Source organism: Aulostomus chinensis, chromosome 1 (assembly GCF_037954235.1).
Source record: "Aulostomus chinensis isolate RoL2024-O1b breed Wild chromosome 1, RoL_Achi_v1.0, whole genome shotgun sequence".
Taxonomy (NCBI): Eukaryota; Metazoa; Chordata; class Actinopteri; order Syngnathiformes; family Aulostomidae; genus Aulostomus; species Aulostomus chinensis.
Window position 1 is genome coordinate 7,504,832 of NC_141320.1, and position 18,663 is coordinate 7,523,494.

The following is an 18,663-nucleotide window of genomic DNA, read 5'->3' on the forward strand; positions in this document are numbered from 1 at the left end:
ACCGCTCGGCCACACTACCTCACTGTGCTGCTCTCTGAGTTGGTCTGCTAAAGGCATGTTGAAGAGGAAGTAACAATGATATCAAACGTATTCTGAAGGGGGACCCCTTTCCTCCACGGTCACAGGAAGTGACGACAGCGCTGCTAGAAGCAGGAAAGAAATGGTAAAAGGACTCAGTTTGTACAGAGCCTTTCTACCTCAGCAGCACTCAAGGAGCTGAACAATGTCCTCTCATTCACACACACTCACACACTGATGCTGAAGGCTGCCATGCAAGGAGCCAACCTACTCATCAGAAGTATTTAGGGGTTCAGTCTCTTACTCAAGGACACTTTGACATGGTCACTGGAGAAAGTGAGGATCAAACCAGCCACCCTTTGGTTGCCAGACGGCCATGCTACTCCTGAGTCATGTGACCTGGATAAGATGGTGAACTACAGCTGATCGCCATGCTAGCAAACCTCTTTTGTTTGGTTTGGTTGTTGTTTAGTGACTGTGGATGAATACACAGGAGAAGTTGAGCATAAATTTGTGTTCCCTGTTCACTTGAATATCTGCAGGAGTGTGAGGTGGAAATAATAGTTGGAGGAGAATGAGAGTTCAGTCTCAGCGCAAAGACCTGTGCTGACACTAAAACATGTCAGCCCACAGAACAAAGATGGCAGTCCTCTGGGAAAGCAGGTACACCACACATACATGAAGAAACCCTACAGGAAACAAATATGTTGCCAGAGACTTTTACTCTGTTTCTGTTGTTTACCCAAGTACAGGATTGGAGGGAGACTGATGGTCGCTGTTTGGGTTTTTGGAAAACAAGGAGGCTGTGGCTTCAAGCTGGATTCTCAGAGACTATTTCCCCAACCTCTACATTGGTATCTACACTGTCATCCAGTCATGTGACTGAAGTCATCCAGTCATGTCAGTGATGTCACTTGGCAGGACTGTCATTGCCGTCTCATTCTAGAAAAGAATCCAGACTCCACCTGTGGCTCCAGGATAACTGATGGACCTCTGGTTGGAGGCTGGACGATGATGTTTGGACTGGAAGGAAAACTCCTTGTCCAAATTCCATTGTGTTCAAGTTTAAAGTCCCACAATAAGAAGTAGCTGAATCTGACAGGCGGAGGTTTGGAACTACAAGATGGTGATGTTTCCTTGACTTGATGCTCTGACTGTCAGGGTAGATGACAGCTTCTTTCTGCTGCTGCATCTGAGTGGCTATGATTGGAGCTTTTACCTCCCAAGGTTGTCTGGTTCCAGGGGAAATTTTAGAATTCCAGTCCCCAACCTTGGCTGTTCTGAAACTCTTCTCCTGAATCACTCCTGAGCTGCAGCAAGAACAAATACCAGTGCCAACCAGATCAACTTCATGGCTGCTAACAGCCTCAGACACTTGATTTCCATCAATCTGGAGCCAAGAAGGCCCTCACCTGTGGTTCTCCTCCAGGAGGGTCCAGGTTCTGCCATTGGGGCTCCTGGTGCCACTGCCAGAGAGCCTCAGCTGCACACTGCAACATTTCAACAGGAGATTGACATTCCTTCAAATGTCCTGACATCTGATTCCAATGGTTCTGTTCCATATTTATATTTTAAATCAATCACACAATGAAAGCTGCCTCAGCTGGTTTAAGAGAGAGAACAAGCTAAGAGATCTGAAACCAGTAAAATATGCTTTTCTGTGTGCAAATTAGTGAGGGGCACGGAAGGATGTTTACCACCAATACAGAACCCAGACTTTAGTCATGTGATGAGATGGAGACTCTGATGATGAAGTTAATGGACAAAACGTGAATTGAAAGAAAACACATTCCTTCAGTAGACTTTGATCCAACATTGAAGTTAGAGTTTGGTGGCTGCTCCATGTTGGAGGAAACCAGGCGATGTTGGACCGTCACAGGGAAGCTCCTTTGCCTCCTCTGCTGCCAGTTCAACCACTCACTCCCATCAGTGGAGAGCAGCTTCAACTGGGTTTGGAATTTACCACTGTGGATGCATAGGAATGTGGAGAAAATGTCCTTTGTCAGAAGTGGGATTTGAACCCACGCCTCCAGGAGAGACTGCGACCTGAACGCAGCGCCTTAGACCGCTCGGCCATCCTGACAGAAACTGACAGTTGCAGACTGAATTAATTCACTGACAAAGTAGAATTTTTTAAATTGTTAACATTAAACACACAGTCTGAGTTCATGGCAGGAAGAAATGATTTTCATTTTTCTAAAGGACAAGAAATGAACCAGAACATTAGAACCACATTGCATCTCTTGATCAGTTTGTTACATGGGACACCTTCCAGACAGGAAGGTCCCACCAAGACTTGAACTGGGATCACTGGATCCAGAGTTCTCACCCTTCCATCATGGAACCAAACACAAGGAGGAGGTTCCTCAAAATACCACTTGACATCACCTGCAATCAACCTGTTGATATTTGGAGGTTCATCTTGCTCTTGTTCCAGACTACATTGGCAAAAGGATCATGAACCACAAGGAAATCAAGGAACTCCAGATTTATTCAGGACTTTCTAACTCCATCGTATGACCTGGGAGCAAAGACTGGCCAGGCCTTCCTTAATTTATCAGTTAATTACTGCTTCAACAAACATGCCACTTAATTAAGTTACCAGAATTTCTCTCATTGAAAAACCCACCAGCCTGATTTCTTGACACGACATGAAAAATTCTCCAAGAACCCACAGTTGGGTGGAAAGACACCAGGTTAACCAGGAGGAGTCCTGCTCCTGAACCATGGATGGAACAAAGTCCACTGGAAAACTCAGCAGTTCCTGAGTGCCAGATCCATCCGGGAGCTTGGGTCTCCCCTTGACTGTGGTGATCCATGAGATCAAGGAGGACAGAGGAAAGAAGGATCCTGTTGGAGATCTCCTCCCTTCTTCCTCCACTTCACTACTACTTGGATGTCAGGAATATGAGGTACTTTACTCAAATGAGGTATTAGGAGTTTCCTGTTTGACAAGAAGGAAGTCAGAGGTTCATACCTCACTTGTTGGTGGTGCCCTCAACCTGCTGAGAGCATCACTTAGTTCTCTACAGAGAAACATGGCAGCTCTGCTGAAGGCTGCAGGAAACCTGCTGGAACTGAGACTTGGACTCAGGTCACTGGATTCAAAGTCCAGGGTGCCAACAGGTCCACCAGGGCATCTGTGCTTTACTTACCGTGTAAAAAAGGACCACAGTGGTCGTCTGGTTTTAATTTAACAAACAAATACGGTTGAAAACTTTGAGACAGAGACACAGGGCTCTTATTTGAAGGGCCATGGGATGGGAAATATCCCAGACCTCTGAGATCAGAGCGCTCACTTTGATCTCAGGGTCCTGACTTTGGGGGTCCTTCCTTTGGTCTTCAAATACTTGTGGTTTTTATTGGCAGAACTTTCAACTTGCATGCAAAAAGAGAATCACAGTCAATCACAGTCCCAGCAGACAGTGTTTATTTCTAATAAATCAGACAATCGCACAAATGAGAATGAAAGGAAAAAAACAATAAAATGTTTTAAAAACCTTCTCCACTCTGAAGCTTTTTAAAGTTCATTTGAAGGTTCAAAGGTGGAGGTGAGGAGGTCACCCTGATCCTCCCTGTCGTCACTGCCAGGATTCTTTCTTCTGGTGCTGTGGTTCTTCTGATGAAGGGGGCGTGATGTTTGCTGTCTCAGGCTCCACCAAATGTCCTCTTTAGGACGCCACAATGTGGCCTCTTCACTGCTCCATCTTCCCTGCATCGGAGACACCAGGGTTCCTCCTGGTGCCGACCCCATCGTCCTTCTACCCAATGGTGCGGCCATGGATCCTCAGAGGAGGCTGGGATCCTTCTTCTCATCAGAGCCACAGTTTTTCCTGGAGGGAACAACAGGAGCTTTGTTGTAATGTTTTGCTCGGTGTTTCCTGCTCAGAGCGTCAGGATCTGTGACGCCATCTTGTGGTAGGGGGTCATCATCTTGTTGTGTGGTAGTGGATTCATTGATCTGCTGTTTCAACACATTCAAGTTCATTATCCTACAAGTCAAAGTACATTTGGTGTGGAGTTTTAGTTTCTGGCCTCAATCATAACGTGTGCCTTTCTTCTTCATGAACATTTCTCAGCTTTGTAAGTTTATTCTAGTTTTTCTTCCTCACTTTTCTATTCCATTGTTGTTGAAGATTCTACTGCAGGTTGGAGTTCCCTGTTGACTGAAGCAGAAACAGGAACAACAAGCTGGAGGCTGTCAGAGCTCCAAGTTGGGGGCTGATATTAAAGTAGGAGATGAACACATCCAGGTTAGCATCCCTCTCAGAAGCTGCTACTTTAGCTCTTCAGGATACAGCAGCCTAGCATAGCTTCATCTGGCCAGTTAGTGGCCCACTTTGATGTCTGGGATATCAGGTTCAAGGTTCTTCACAGCTCTGAATGAAGGCTTTCTAAAGTGTTAACCAGTACTCCAGTTGTAAAAAACAATCAGGGGGGATGGTAGATTTTGATGTCTAGGAACAGATCATTTGTGCTGATGACAGCGCATCAGGTGAGAGACCAACAGTGTACCCTTACTCCTCTCAAACAACATGCATGCTATGGATATTACCTGTCTGCTACTCCTGTCATTGATCTTGACCAAGCCCCCAGGCTGACACTGCTACCACTGCTCCTACATAGTTAGAGTCAAATGCAGAGGACATTTTCCCACCGGGTGCAAGTGCAACTTCATACTCATGCTAGCTATAAATCTGGGAATTCATCTATATTTTGAAACAAAACATTCTCAAGTCAAGTCCATTTTAATTAAAGTGCAAGAGCAAAAGAATTAAACAAATGTACTGTGGCAGGATGGCGCTACACTCCCCACCATGAGGGGCAGTGTGGAAGACGATAGTGAGTGGTCACCTCGAAGTAGACCTGGTCCGACCCTTCTCCGTCCTTTCCACTTCCTCTCCCTCCTTTACAGAGCTGACAGCCGTGCGTGGTGGCGTCTCGCTGGTCAGCAGATCGGTTACAAACAAAGGAATCTCAAAACCTCAAAATAATGCTACAGTAATGTCGGAAGAATTGCTAATGAACTCAAAATGATGCTAACAGTAATGGAGGAAGAGTTGCTAATAACCTCAAAATAATGCTACAATGATGTTGTAAAAATTGCTAATGATCTCAAAATGATGCGACAGTGATGTCGGAAGAATTCCTAATGATCTCAAAATGATGCGAAAGTGATGTCATAAGAATTGCTAATGAACTCAAAATTATGCTAACAGTAATGTAGTGATAGTTGCTAATAAACTCAAAGTGATGCTGACAGTCGTGTAGTAAGATTTGCTACTAACCACAAAATAATGTTACAGTGATGTCGGAAGAATTGCTAATGAACTCAAAATGATGCTAACAGTAATGTAGTGATAATTGCTAATAAACTCAAAGTGATGCTGACAGTCGTGTAGCAAGAGTTGCTACGAACCACAAAATAATGTGACAGTGATGTCGTAAGAATTACGAATGAACACAAAATGATGCTAAAAGTAATGTAGTGATAGTTGCTAATAAACTCAGTGAGGCTTACAGTAATGTAGTAAGAGTTTCGAACAACCTCAAAGTGATGCTGACATTCGTGTTGTAAGAGTTGCTACTAACCTCAAAATAATGCTACAGTGATGTCGTAGGAATTGCGAATGAACGCAAAATAATGCGAAAGTAATGTCGGAAGAATTGCTAATGAACTCAAAATGATGCTAACAGTAATGGAGTGAATGTTTCGAATAACCTCAAAGTGATGCTGACAGTCATGTACTAAGAGTTGCTACGAACCTCAAAATATTGCGACAGTGATGGAGTAAGAATTGCTAATGAACTCAAGATGATGCTAACAGTAATGGAGTGAAACTTTCGAATAACCTCAAAGTGATGCTGACAGTCATGTAGTAAGTGTTGCTAAAAAACCTCAAAATAATGCGACAGTAATGTAGTCAAAGTTGCTACGAACCTTAAAATATTGCGACAGTGATGTCGGAAGAATTGCTAATGAACTCAAAATGATGCTAACAGTAATTTCGTGATAGTTGCTAATCAACTCAGTGATGCTTACAGTAATGTAGTAAGTGTTTCGAATAACCTCAAAGTGATGCTGACAGTCATGTACTAAGAGTTGCTACGAACCTCAAAATAATGTGACAGTAATGTAGTAAATGTTGCTACGAACCTCAAAATAATGCGACAGTAATGTAGTAAGAATTGCTAATGAACTTAAAATGATGCTAACAGTAATGTAGTGATAGTTGCTAATCAAGTCAGTGATGCTTACACTAATGTAGTAAGTGTTTCGAACAACCTCAAAGTGATGCAAGCAGTCATGTAGTAAGAGTTTCTACGAACCTCAAAATAATGCGACAGTGATGTCGGAAAAATTGATAAAGATCTCAAAATGATGCAAATGTGATGTCAGAAGAATTGGTAATGATCTCAAAATGATGCTAACAGGAAAGGAGTGAACGTTTCGAATAACCTCAAAGTGATGCTGACAGTCATGTACAAAGAGTTGCTACGAACCTCAAAAAAATGCGACAGTAATGTAGTAAAAGTTGCTACGAACCTCAAAATATTGCGACAGTGATGTCGGAAGAATTGCTAATGAACTCAAGATGATGCTAACAGTAATGGAGTGAAACTTTCGAATAACCTCAAAGTGATGCTGACAGTCATGTAGTAATTGTTGCTACGAACCTCAAAATAATGCGACAGTAATGTAGTAAAAGTTGCTACGAACCTCAAAATATTGCGACAGTGATGTCGGAAGAATTGCTAATGAACTCAAAATGATGCTAACAGTAATGTAGTGATAGTTGCTAAGAAACTCAGTGATGCTTTCAGTAATGTAGTAAGAGTTTCGAACAACCTCAAAGTGATGCTGACAGTCATTTAGTAAGAGTTGCTAATGAACTCAATTTAATGCTACAGTGATGTCGTGAGAATTGCTCAACAACTCAAAATGATGCTAACAGTTATGTAGTGATAGTTGCTAAAAAACTCAAAGTGATGCTGACAGTAATGTAGTAAGAGTTACTACGAACCTTAAAATAATGCAACAATAATGTAGTAAGAGTTGCTACGAACCTCAAAATATTGCGACAGTGATGTCGGAAGAATTGCTAATGAACTCAAAATGATGCAACAGTGTTGTAGGAAGAATTGGTAATGAACTCAAAATGATGCTAACAGTAATGGAGTGATAGTTGCTAATCAAGTCAGTGATGCTTATAGTAATGTAGTAAGTGTGTCGAACAACCTCAAAGTGATGCTGACAGTCATGAACTAAGAGTTGCTACCAACCTCAAAATAATGCGACAGTGATGTCAGAAGAATTGCTAAAGATCTCAAAATGATGCGACAGTGATGTTAGAAGAATTGCAAATGATCTCAAAATGATGCTAACAGTAATGGAGTGAACGTTTCAAATAACCTCAAAGTGATGCTGACAGTCATGTAGTAAGAGTTGCTACGAACCTCAAAATATTGCGACAGTGATGTCGGAAGAATTGCTAATGATCTCAAAATGATGTGACAGTGATGTAGTAAGAATTGCTAATGAACTCAAAATGATGCTAACAGTAATGGAGTGATAGTTGCTAATCAAGTCAGTGATGCTTATAGTAATGTAGTAAGTGTTTCGAACAACCTCAAAGTGATGCTGACAGTCATGTAGTAAGAGTTGCTACGAACCTCAAAATAATGCGACAGTGATGTCGGAAGAATTGCTAATGATCTCAAAATGATGCGACAGTGATGTAGTAAGAATTGCTAATGAACTCAAAATGATGCTAAACGTAATGGAGTGATAGTTGCTAATCAAGTCAGTGATGCTTATAGTAATGTAGTAAGTGTTTCGAACAACCTCAAAGTGATGCTGAAGGTCATTAAGGAAGAATTGCTAATGATCTCAAAATGATGCGACAGTGATTTTGTAAAAATTGCTAATGAACTCAAAATGATGCTAACAGTAATGGAGTGAACGTTTCGAATAACCTCAAAGTGATGCTGACAGTCATGTACTAAGAGTTGCTAAGAACCTCGAAATAATGCGACAGTAATGTAGTAAACGTTGCTACGAAGCTTAAAATATTGCGACAGTGATGTCGGAAGAATTGCTAATGAACTCAAAATGATGCTAACAGTAATTTCGTGATAGTTGCTAATCAACTCAGTGATGCTTACAGTAATGTAGTAAGTGTTTCGAATAACCTCAAAGTGATGCTGACAGTCATGTACTAAGAGTTGCTATGAACCTCAAAATAATGCGACAGTAATGTAGTAAGAATTGCTAATGAACTTAAAATGATGCTAACAGTAATGTAGTGATAGTTGCTAATCAAGTCAGTGATGCTTACAGTAATGTAGTAAGTGTTTCGAACAACCTCAAAGTGATGCAAGCAGTCATGTAGTAAGAGTTGCTACGAACCTCAAAATAATGCGACAGTAATGTAGTAAAAGTTGCTACGAACCTCACAATATTGCGACAGTGATGACGGAAGAATTGCTAATGAACTCAAGATGATGCTAACAGTAATGGAGTGAAACTTTCGAATAACCTCAAAGTGATGCTGACAGTCATGTAGTAATTGTTGCTACGAACCTCAAAATAATGCGACAGTAATGTAGTAAAAGTTGCTATGAACCTCAAAATATTGCGACAGTGATGTCGGAAGAATTGCAAATGAACTCAAAATGATGCTAACAGTAATGTAGTGATAGTTGGTAAGAAACTCAGTGATGCTTTCAGTAATGTAGTAAGAGTTTCGAACAACCTCAAAATAATGCGACAGTGATGTCAGAAGAATTGCTAAAGATCTCAAAATGATGCGACAGTGATGTTAGAAGAATTTCAAATGATCTCAAAATGATTCTAACAGTAATGGAGTGAACGTTTCAAATAACCTCAAAGTGATGCTGACAGTCATGTAGTCAGAGTTGCTACGAACCTCAAAATATTGCGACAGTGATGTCGGAAGAATTGCTAATGATCTCAAAATGATGTGACAGTGATGTAGTAAGAATTGCTAATGAACTCAAAATGATGCTAACAGTAATGGAGTGATAGTTGCTAATCAAGTCAGTGATGCTTATAGTAATGTAGTAAGTGTTTCGAACAACCTCAAAGTGATGCTGACAGTCATGTAGTAAGAGTTGCTACGAACCTCAAAATAATGCGACAGTGATGTCAGAAGAATTGCTAAAGATCTCAAAATGATGCGACAGTGATGTTAGAAGAATTGCTAATGATCTCAAAATGATGCTAACAGTAATGGAGTGAACGTTTAAAATAACCTCAAAGTGATGCTGACAGTCATGTAGTAAGAGTTGCTAGGAACCTCAAAATATTGCGACAGTGATGTCGGAAGAATTGCTAATGATCTCAAAATGATGCGACAGTGATGTAGTAAGAATTGCTAATGAACTCAAAATGATGCTAAACGTAATGGAGTGATAGTTGCTAATCAAGTCAGTGATGCTTATAGTAATGTAGTAAGTGTTTCGAACAACCTCAAAGTGATGCTGAAGGTCATTAAGGAAGAATTGCTAATGATCTCAAAATGATGCGACAGTGATTTTGTAAGAATTGCTAATGAACTCAAAATGATGCTAACAGTAATGGAGTGAACGTTTCGAATAACCTCAAAGTGATGCTGACAGTCATGTACTAAGAGTTGCAAAGAACCTCGAAATAATGCGACACTAATGTAGTAAACGTTGCTACGAACCTCAAAATATTGCGACAGTGATGTCGGAAGTATTGCTAATGAACTCAAGATGATGCTAACAGTAATGTAGTGATAGTTGCTAAGAAACTCAGTGATGCTTCAAGTAATGTAGAAAGAGTTTCCAACAACCTCAAAGTGATGCTGAAGGTCATTTAGGAAGAGTTGCTAATGAACTCAATTTAATGCTACAGTGATGTCGTGAGAATTGCTCAACAACTCAAAATGATGATAACAGTAATGTAGTGATAGTTGCTAATAAAATCAAAGTGATGCTGACAGTAATGTAGTAAGAGTTGCAACGAACCTTAAAATAATGCAACAATAATGTAGTAAGAGTTGCTACGAACCTCAAAATATTGCAACAGTGATGTCGGAAGAATTGCTAATGAACTTAAAATGACGCTAACAGTAATGTAGTGATAGTTGCTAATCAACTCAGTGATGCTTACTGTAATGTTGTAAGTGTTTCGAACAACCTCAAAGTGATGCTGACGGTCATGTAGGAAGAGTTGCTACGAACCTCAAAATAATGCGACAGTGATGTCAGAAGAATTGCGAAAGATCTCAAACTGATGCGACAGTGATTTAGAAAGAATTGCTCATGAACTCAAAATGATGCTAAAAGTAATGGAGTGAACGTTTCGAACAACCTCAAAGTGATGCTGACGGTCATGTAGGAAGAGTTGCTACGAACCTCAAAATAATGCGACAGTGATGTCGGAAGAATTGCTAATGAACTCAAAATGATGATAACAGTAATAGAGTGAAACTTTCGAATAACCTCAAAGTGATGCTGACAGTCATGTAGTAAGAGTTGCTACGAACCTTAAAATAATGCAACAATAATGTAGTAAGAGTTGCTACGAACCTCAAAATAATGTGACAGTGATGTCAGAAGAATTGCTAATGATCTCAAAATGATGCGACAGTGATGTAGTAAGAATTGCTAATGAACTCAAAATGATGCTAACAGTAATGGAGTGAACGTTTCGAATAAACTCAAAGTGATGCTGACAGTCATGTACTAAGAGTTGCTACGAACCTCAAAATAATGCGACAGGAATGAAGTAAAAGTTGCTACGAACCTCTAAAAATTGTGACAGTGATGTCGGAAGAATTGCTAATGAACTCAAAATGATGCTAACAGTAATGTAGTGATAGTTGCTAATCAAGTCAGTAATGCTTTCAGTAATGTAGAAAGTGTTTCGAAAAACCTCAAAGTGATGCTGACAGTCATGTCGTAAGAGTTGCTACGAACCTAAAAATACTGCGATAGTGATGTCAGAAGAATTGCTAAAGATCTCAAAATGATGCGACAGTGACGTCAGAAGAATTGCTAATGAACTCAAAATGATGCGAACAATAATGTAGTTATAGTTGCAAATTAACTCAGTGATGCTTACAGTAATGTAGTAAGTGTTTCCAACAACCAAAAAGTGATGCTGTCAGTCATGTAGTAACAGTTGCTTCAAACCTCAAAATGATGCTAACAGTAATGTAGTGATAGTTGCTAATAAACTAAGTGATGCTTACAGTAATGTTGTAAGTGTTTCAAACAACCTCAAAGTGATGCTGACAGTCATGTCGTAAGAGTTGCTACTAACCTCAATTTAATGCTACAGTGATGTCTATGAATTGCTAATAAACTCAAAATGACGCTAACAGTAATGTAGTGAAAGTTGCTAATGAACCCAAAATGATGCTAAAAGTAATGTAGTGATAGTTGCTAATCAACTCAGTAATGCTTACAGTAATGTAGTAAGTGTTTCGAACAACCTCAAAGTGACGCTGACAGTCATGTAGTAAGAGTTGCTTCTAACATCAAAATGATGTTAAAAGTAATGTAGTGATAGTTGCGAATGAACTCAAAGTGATGCTGACAGTAATGTAGTAAGAGTTGCTTCGAACCTCAAAGTAATGCGACAGTGATGTCAAAACAATTGTTAATGATCTAAAACTGATGCGACAGTGATGTAGTAAGAATTGCTAATGAACTCAAAATGATGCTAAAAGTAATGGAGTGAAAGTTTCGAATAACCTCAAAGTGATGCTGACAGTCATGTAGTAAGAGTTGCTACGAACCTCAAAATATTGCGACAGTGATTTCGGAAGAATTGCGAATGAACTCAAGATGATGCTAACAGTAATGTAGTGATAGTTGCTAAGAAACTCAGTGATGCTTACAGTAATGAAGTAAGAGTTACTACGAACCTTAAAATAATGCAACAATAATGTAGTAAGAGTTGCTACGAACCTCAAAATAATGTGACAGTGATGTCAGAAGAATTGCTCATGATCTCAAAATGATGCGACAGTGATTTAGTAAGAATTGCGAACGAAATCAAAATGATGCTAACAGTAATGGAGTGAACGTTTCGAACAACCTCAAAGTGATGCTGACAGTCATTTAGGAAGAATTGCTAATGAACTCAATTCAATGCAACAGTGATGTCGTGAGAATTGCTCATGAACTCAAAATGATGCTCACAGTAATGTAGTGACAGTTGCTAATAAACTCAAAGTGATGCTGACAGTAATGTAGTAAGAGTTACTACGAACCTTAAAATAATGCAACAATAATGTAGTAAGAGTTGCTACGAACCTCAAAATAATGTGACAGTGATGTCAGAAGAATTGCTAATGATCTCAAAATGATGCGACAGTGATTTAGTAAGAATTGCGAACGAAATCAAAATGATGCTAACAGTAATGGAGTGAACGTTTCGAATAACCTCAAAGTGATGCTGACAGTCATGTACTAAGAGTTGCTACGAACCTCAAAATAATGCGACAGTAATGTAGTAAGAGTTGCTACGAACCTCAAAATAATGTGACAGTGATGTCAGAAGAATTGCAAATGATCTCAAAATGATGCGACAGTGATGTAGTAAGAATTGCTAATGAACTCAAAATGATGCTAACAGTAATGGAGTGAAAGTTTCGAATAAGCTCAAAGACATGCTGAAAGTCATGTACTAAGAGTTGCTACGAACCTCAAAATAATGCGACAGTAATGTAGTAAAAGTTGCTACGAACCTCAAAATATTGCGACAGTGATGTCGGAAGAACTGCTAATGAACTTAAAATGATGCTAACAGTAATGTAGTGATACTTGCTAATCAACTCAGTGATGCTTACAGTAATGTTGTAAGTGTTTCGAACAACCTCAAAGTGATGCTGACAGTCATGTAGGAAGAGTTGCTACGAACCTCAAAATAATGCGACAGTGATGTCAGAAGAATTGCTAAAGATCTCAAAATTATGCGACAGTGATTTAGAAAGAATTGCTCATGAACTCAAAATGATGCTAAAAGTAATGGAGTGAAGGTTTCGAATAACCTCAAAGTGATGCTGACAGTCTTGTACTAAGAGTTGCTACGAACCTCAAAATAATGCGACAGTGATGTCGGAAGAATTGCTAATGAACTCAATTCAATGTTACAGTGATGTCGTGAGAATTGCTCATGAACTCAAAATGATGCGAACAGTAATGTAGTGATAGTTGCTAATGAACTCAAAGTGATGCTGACAGTCATGTAGTAAGAGTTGCTACGAACCTTAAAATAATGCAACAATAATGTAGTAAGAGTTGCTACGAACCTCAAAATAATGTGACAGTGATGTCAGAAGAATTGCAAATGATCTCAAAATGATGCGACAGTGATGTAGTAAGAATTGCTAATGAACTCAAAATGATGCTAACAGTAATGGAGTGAAAGTTTCGAATAACCTCAAAGTGATGCTGACAGTCATGTACTAAGAGTTGCTACGAACCTCAAAATAATGCGACAGTGATGTAGTAAGAATTGCTAATGAACTCAAAATGATGATAACAGTAATGGAGTGAAACTTTCGAATAACCTCAAAGTGATGCTGACAGTCATGTAGTAAGAGTTGCTACGAACCTTAAAATAATGCAACAATAATGTAGTAAGAGTTGCTACGAACCTCAAAATAATGTGACAGTGATGTCAGAAGAATTGCAAATGATCTCAAAATGATGCGACAGTGATGTAGTAAGAATTGCTAATGAACTCAAAATGATGCTAACAGCAATGGAGTGAAAGTTTCGAATAACCTCAAAGTGATGCTGACAGTCATGTACTAAGAGTTGCTACGAACCTCAAAATAATGCGACAGGAATGAAGTAAAAGTTGCTACGAACCTCTAAAAATTGTGACAGTGATGTCGGAAGAATTTCGAATGAACTCAAGATGATGCTAAAAGTAATGTAGTGATAGTTGCTAATCAAGTCAGTAATGCTTTCAGTAATGTAGTAAGTGTTTCGAAAAACCTCAAAGTGATGCTGACAGTCATGTCGTAAGAGTTGCTACGAACCTCAAAATACTGCGACAGTGATGTCAGAAGAATTGCTAAAGATCTCAAAATATTGCGACAGTGATGTCGGAAGAATTGCTAATGAACTCAAAATGATGCTAAAAGTAATGTAGTGAAAGTTGCTAATTAACTCAGTGATGCTTGCAGTAATGTAGTAAGTGTTTCGAATAACCTCAAAGTGATGCTGACAGTCATGTAGTAACAGTTGCTACGAACCTCAAAATAATGCGACAGTGATGTCGGAAGAATTGCTAATGATCTCAAAATGATGCAACAGTGATGTAGTAAGAATCGCTAATGAACTCAAAATGATGCTAACAGTAATGGAGTGAAACTTTCGAATAACTTCAAAGTGATGCTGACAGTCATGTCGTAAGTGTTGCTACAAATCTCAAAATAATGCGACAGTCATGTAGTAAAAGTTGCTACGAACCTCAAAATATTGCGATAGTGATGTCGGAAGAATTGCTAATGAACTCAAAATGATGCGAACAGTAATGTAGTGATAGTTGCGAATCAACTCAGTGATGCTTACAGTAATGTAGTAAGTGTTTCGAATAACCTAAAAGTGATGCTGACAGTCATGTACGAAGAGTTGCTACGAACCTCAAAATAATGCGACAGTAATGCAGTAAAAGTTGCTACGAACCTCAAAATATTGCGACAGTGATGTCGGAAGAATTGCTCATGAACTTGAAATGATGCTAACAGTAATGTAGTGATAGTTGCTAATCAAGTCAGTGATGCTTACAGTAATGTAGTAAGTGTTTCGAACAACCTCAAAGTGATGCTGACAGTCATGTAGTAAGAGTTGCTACGAACCTCAAAATAATGCGACAGTGATGTCAGAAGAATTGCTAAAGATCTAAAAATGATGCAACAGTGATGTCGGAAGAATTGCTAATGAACTCAAGATGATGCTAACAGTAATGGAGTGAAACTTTCGAATAACCTCAAAGTGATGCTGACAGTCATGTAGTAAGTGTTGCTACGAACCTCAAAATAATGCGACAGTCATGTAGTAAGTGTTTCCAACAACCTCAAAGTGATGCTTACAGTAATGTAGTGATAGTTGCGAATCAAGTCAGTGATGCTTACAGTAATGTAGTAAGTGTTTCGAACAACCTCAAAGTGATGCTGACAGTCATGTAGTAAGAGTTCCTACGAACCTCAAAATAATGCGACAGTGATGTCAGAAGAATTGCTAAAGATCTCAAAATAATGCAACAGTGATGTCGGAAGAATTGCTAATGAACTCAAGATGATGCTAACAGTCATGGAGTGAAACTTTCGAATAACCTCAAAGTGATGCTGACAGTCATGTAGTAAGTGTTGCTACGAACCTCAAAATAATGCGACAGTAATGTAGTAAAAGTTGCTACGAACCTCAAAATATTGCGACAGTGATGTCGGAAGAAATCCTAATGAACTCAAGATGATGCAAACAGTAATGTAGTGATAGTTGCTAAGAAACTCAGTGATGCTTACAGTAATGTAGTAAGAGTTTCGAACAACCTCAAAGTGATGCTGAAAGTCATTTAGTAAGAGTTGCTAATGAACTCAATTTAATGCTACAGTGATGTCGTGAGAATTGCTCAACAACTCAAAATGATGCTAACAGTTATGTAGTGATAGTTGCTAATAAACTCAAAGTGATGCTAACAGTAATGTAGTAAGAGTTGCTATGAAGCTTAAAATAATGCAACAATAATGCAGTAAGAGTTGCTACGAACCTCAAAATATTGCGACAGTGATGTCGGAAAAATTGCTCATGAACTTGAAATGATGCTAACAGTAATGTAGTGATAGTTGCTAATCAAGTCAGTGATGCTTACAGTAATGTAGTAAGTGTTTCGAACAACCTCAAAGTGATGCTGACAGTCAAGTAGTAAGAGTTGCTACGAACCTCAAAATAATGCGACAGTGATGTCAGAAGAATTGCTAAAGATCTCAAAATGATGCAACAGTGATGTCGGAAGAATTGCTAATGAACTCAAGATGATGCAAACAGTCATGGAGTGAAACTTTCGAATAACCTCAAAGTGATGCTGACAGTCATGTAGTAAGTGTTGCTACGAACCTCAAAATAATGCGACAGTAATGTAGTAAAAGTTGCTACGAACCTCAAAATATTGCGACAGTGATGTCGGAAGAAATCCTAATGAACTCAAGATGATGCAAACAGTAATGTAGTGATAGTTGCTAAGAAACTCAGTGATGCTTACAGTAATGTAGTAAGAGTTTCGAACAACCTTAAAGTGATGCTGAAAGTCATTTAGTAAGAGTTGCTAATGAACTCAATTTAATGCTACAGTGATGTCGTGAGAATTGCTCAACAACTCAAAATGATGCTAACAGTTATGTAGTGATAGTTGCTAAAAAACTAAAAGTGATGCTGACAGTAATGTAGTAAGAGTTGCTGCGAACCTTAAAATAATGCAATAATAATGTAGTAAGAGTTGCTACGAACCTCAAAATATTGCGACAGTGATGTCGGAAGAATTGCTAATGAACTCAAAATGATGCGACAGTGTTGTAGGAAGAATTGCTAATGAACTTAAAGTGATGCGAACAGTAATGGAGTAAGAGTTGCTATGAAGCTTAAAATAATGCAACAATAATGTAGTAAGAGTTGCTACGAACCTCAAAATAATGTGACAGTAATTTAGTAAAAGTTGCTACGAACCTCAAAATATTGCGACAGTGATGTAGTAAGAATTGCTAATGAACTTAAAATGATGCTAACAGTAATGTAGTGATAGTTGCTAATCAACTAAGTGATGCTTACAGTAATGTAGTAAGTGTTTCGAACAATCTCAAAGTGATGCTTACAGTCATGTACTAAGAGTTGCTACGAACCTCAAAATAATGCGACAGTCATGTAGTAAGTGTTTCGAACAACCTCAAAGTGATGCTAACAGTAATGTAGTGATAGTTGCGAATCAAGTCAGTGATGCTTACAGTAATGTAGTAAGTGTTTCGAACAACCTCAAAGTGATGCTGACAGTCATGTTGTAAGCGTTGCTACGAACCTCAAAGTGATGGGACAGTAATGTAGTAAAACTTGCTACGAACCTCAAAATATTGCGACAGTGATGTCGGAAGTATTGCTAATGAACTCAAGATGATACTAAAAGTAATGTAGCTATACTTGCTAAGAAACTCAGTGATGCTTACAGTAATGTAGTAAGAGTTTCGAACAACTTCAAAGTGCTGCTGACAGTCATTTAGTAAGAGTTGCAAATGAACTCAATTTAATGCTACAGTGATGTCGTGAGAATTGCTCAACAACTCAAAATGATGCTAACAGTAATGTAGTGATAGTTGCTAATAAACTCAAAGTGATGCTAACAGTCATATAGTAAGAGTTGCTGCGGACCTTAAAATAATGCAATAATAATGTAGTAAGAGTTGCTACGAACCTCAAAATATTGCGACAGTGATGTCGGAAGAATTGCTAATGAACTCAAAATGATGCGACAGTGTTGTAGGAAGAATTGCTAATGAACTCAAAGTGATGCTAACAGTAATGTAGTAAGAGTTGCTATGAAGCTTAAAATAATGCAAAAATAATGTAGTAAGAGTTGCTACGAACCTCAAAATATTGCGACAGTGATGTAGTAAGAATTGCTAATGAACTTAAAATGATGCTAACAGTAATGTAGTGATAGTTGCTAATCAACTCAGTGATGCTTACAGTAATGTAGTAAGTGTTTCGAACAACCTCAAAGTGATGCTGACAGTCATGTAGTAAGTGTTGCTACGAACCTCAAAGTGATGGGACAGTCATGTAGTAAAAGTTGCTACGAACCTCAAAATATTGCGACAGTGATGTCGGAAGAATTGCTAATGAACTCAAGATGATGCTAACGGTAATGGAGTGAAACTTTCGAATAACCTCAAAGTGATGCTTACAGTAATGTAGTAAGTGTTTCGAACAAACTCAAACTGATGCTAGCAGTCATGGAGTAACAGTTGCTGCGAACCTCAAAATAATGCGACAGTGATGTCGGAAGAATTGCTAAAGATCTCAAAATGATGCAACAGTGATGTCAGAAGAATTGGTAATGATCTCAAAATGATGCTAACAGTAATGGAGTGAACGTTTCGAATAACCTCAAAGTGATGCTGACAGTCATGTACTAAGAGTTGCTACGAACATCAAAATAATGCGACAGTAATGTAGTAAAAGTTGCTACGAACCTCAAAATATTGCGACAGTGATGTCGGAAGAATTGCTAATGAACTCAAGATGATGCTAACAGTAATGGAGTGAAACTTTCGAATAACCTCAAAGTGATGCTGACAGTCATGTAGTAAGTGTTGCTACGAACTTCAAAATAATGCGACAGTAATGTAGTAAAAGTTGCTATGAACCTCAAAATATTGCGACAGTGATGTCGGAAGAATTGCTAATGAACTCAAGATGATGCTTACAGTAATGTAGTGATAGTTGCGAAGAAACTCAGTGATGCTTACAGTAATGTAGTAAGAGTTTCGAACAACCTCAAAGTGATGCTGACAGTAATGTAGTAAGAGTTGCTACGAACCTCAAAATAATGCGACAGTCATGTAGTAAGTGTTTCGAACAACCTCA

The 18,663-nt window shown here is 38.8% G+C and overlaps 1 non-coding gene across 1 annotated transcript; it reads right to left on the reverse strand.

The window, feature by feature from the left end:
• Positions 1-2,018: 2,018 nt before the first annotated feature.
• trnal-cag (transfer RNA leucine (anticodon CAG)) lies at positions 2,019-2,101 on the reverse strand. The gene has a single exon. It is a non-coding gene; the product is annotated as a tRNA-Leu (tRNA).
• Between the last annotated feature and the right edge of the window lie 16,562 nt (positions 2,102-18,663).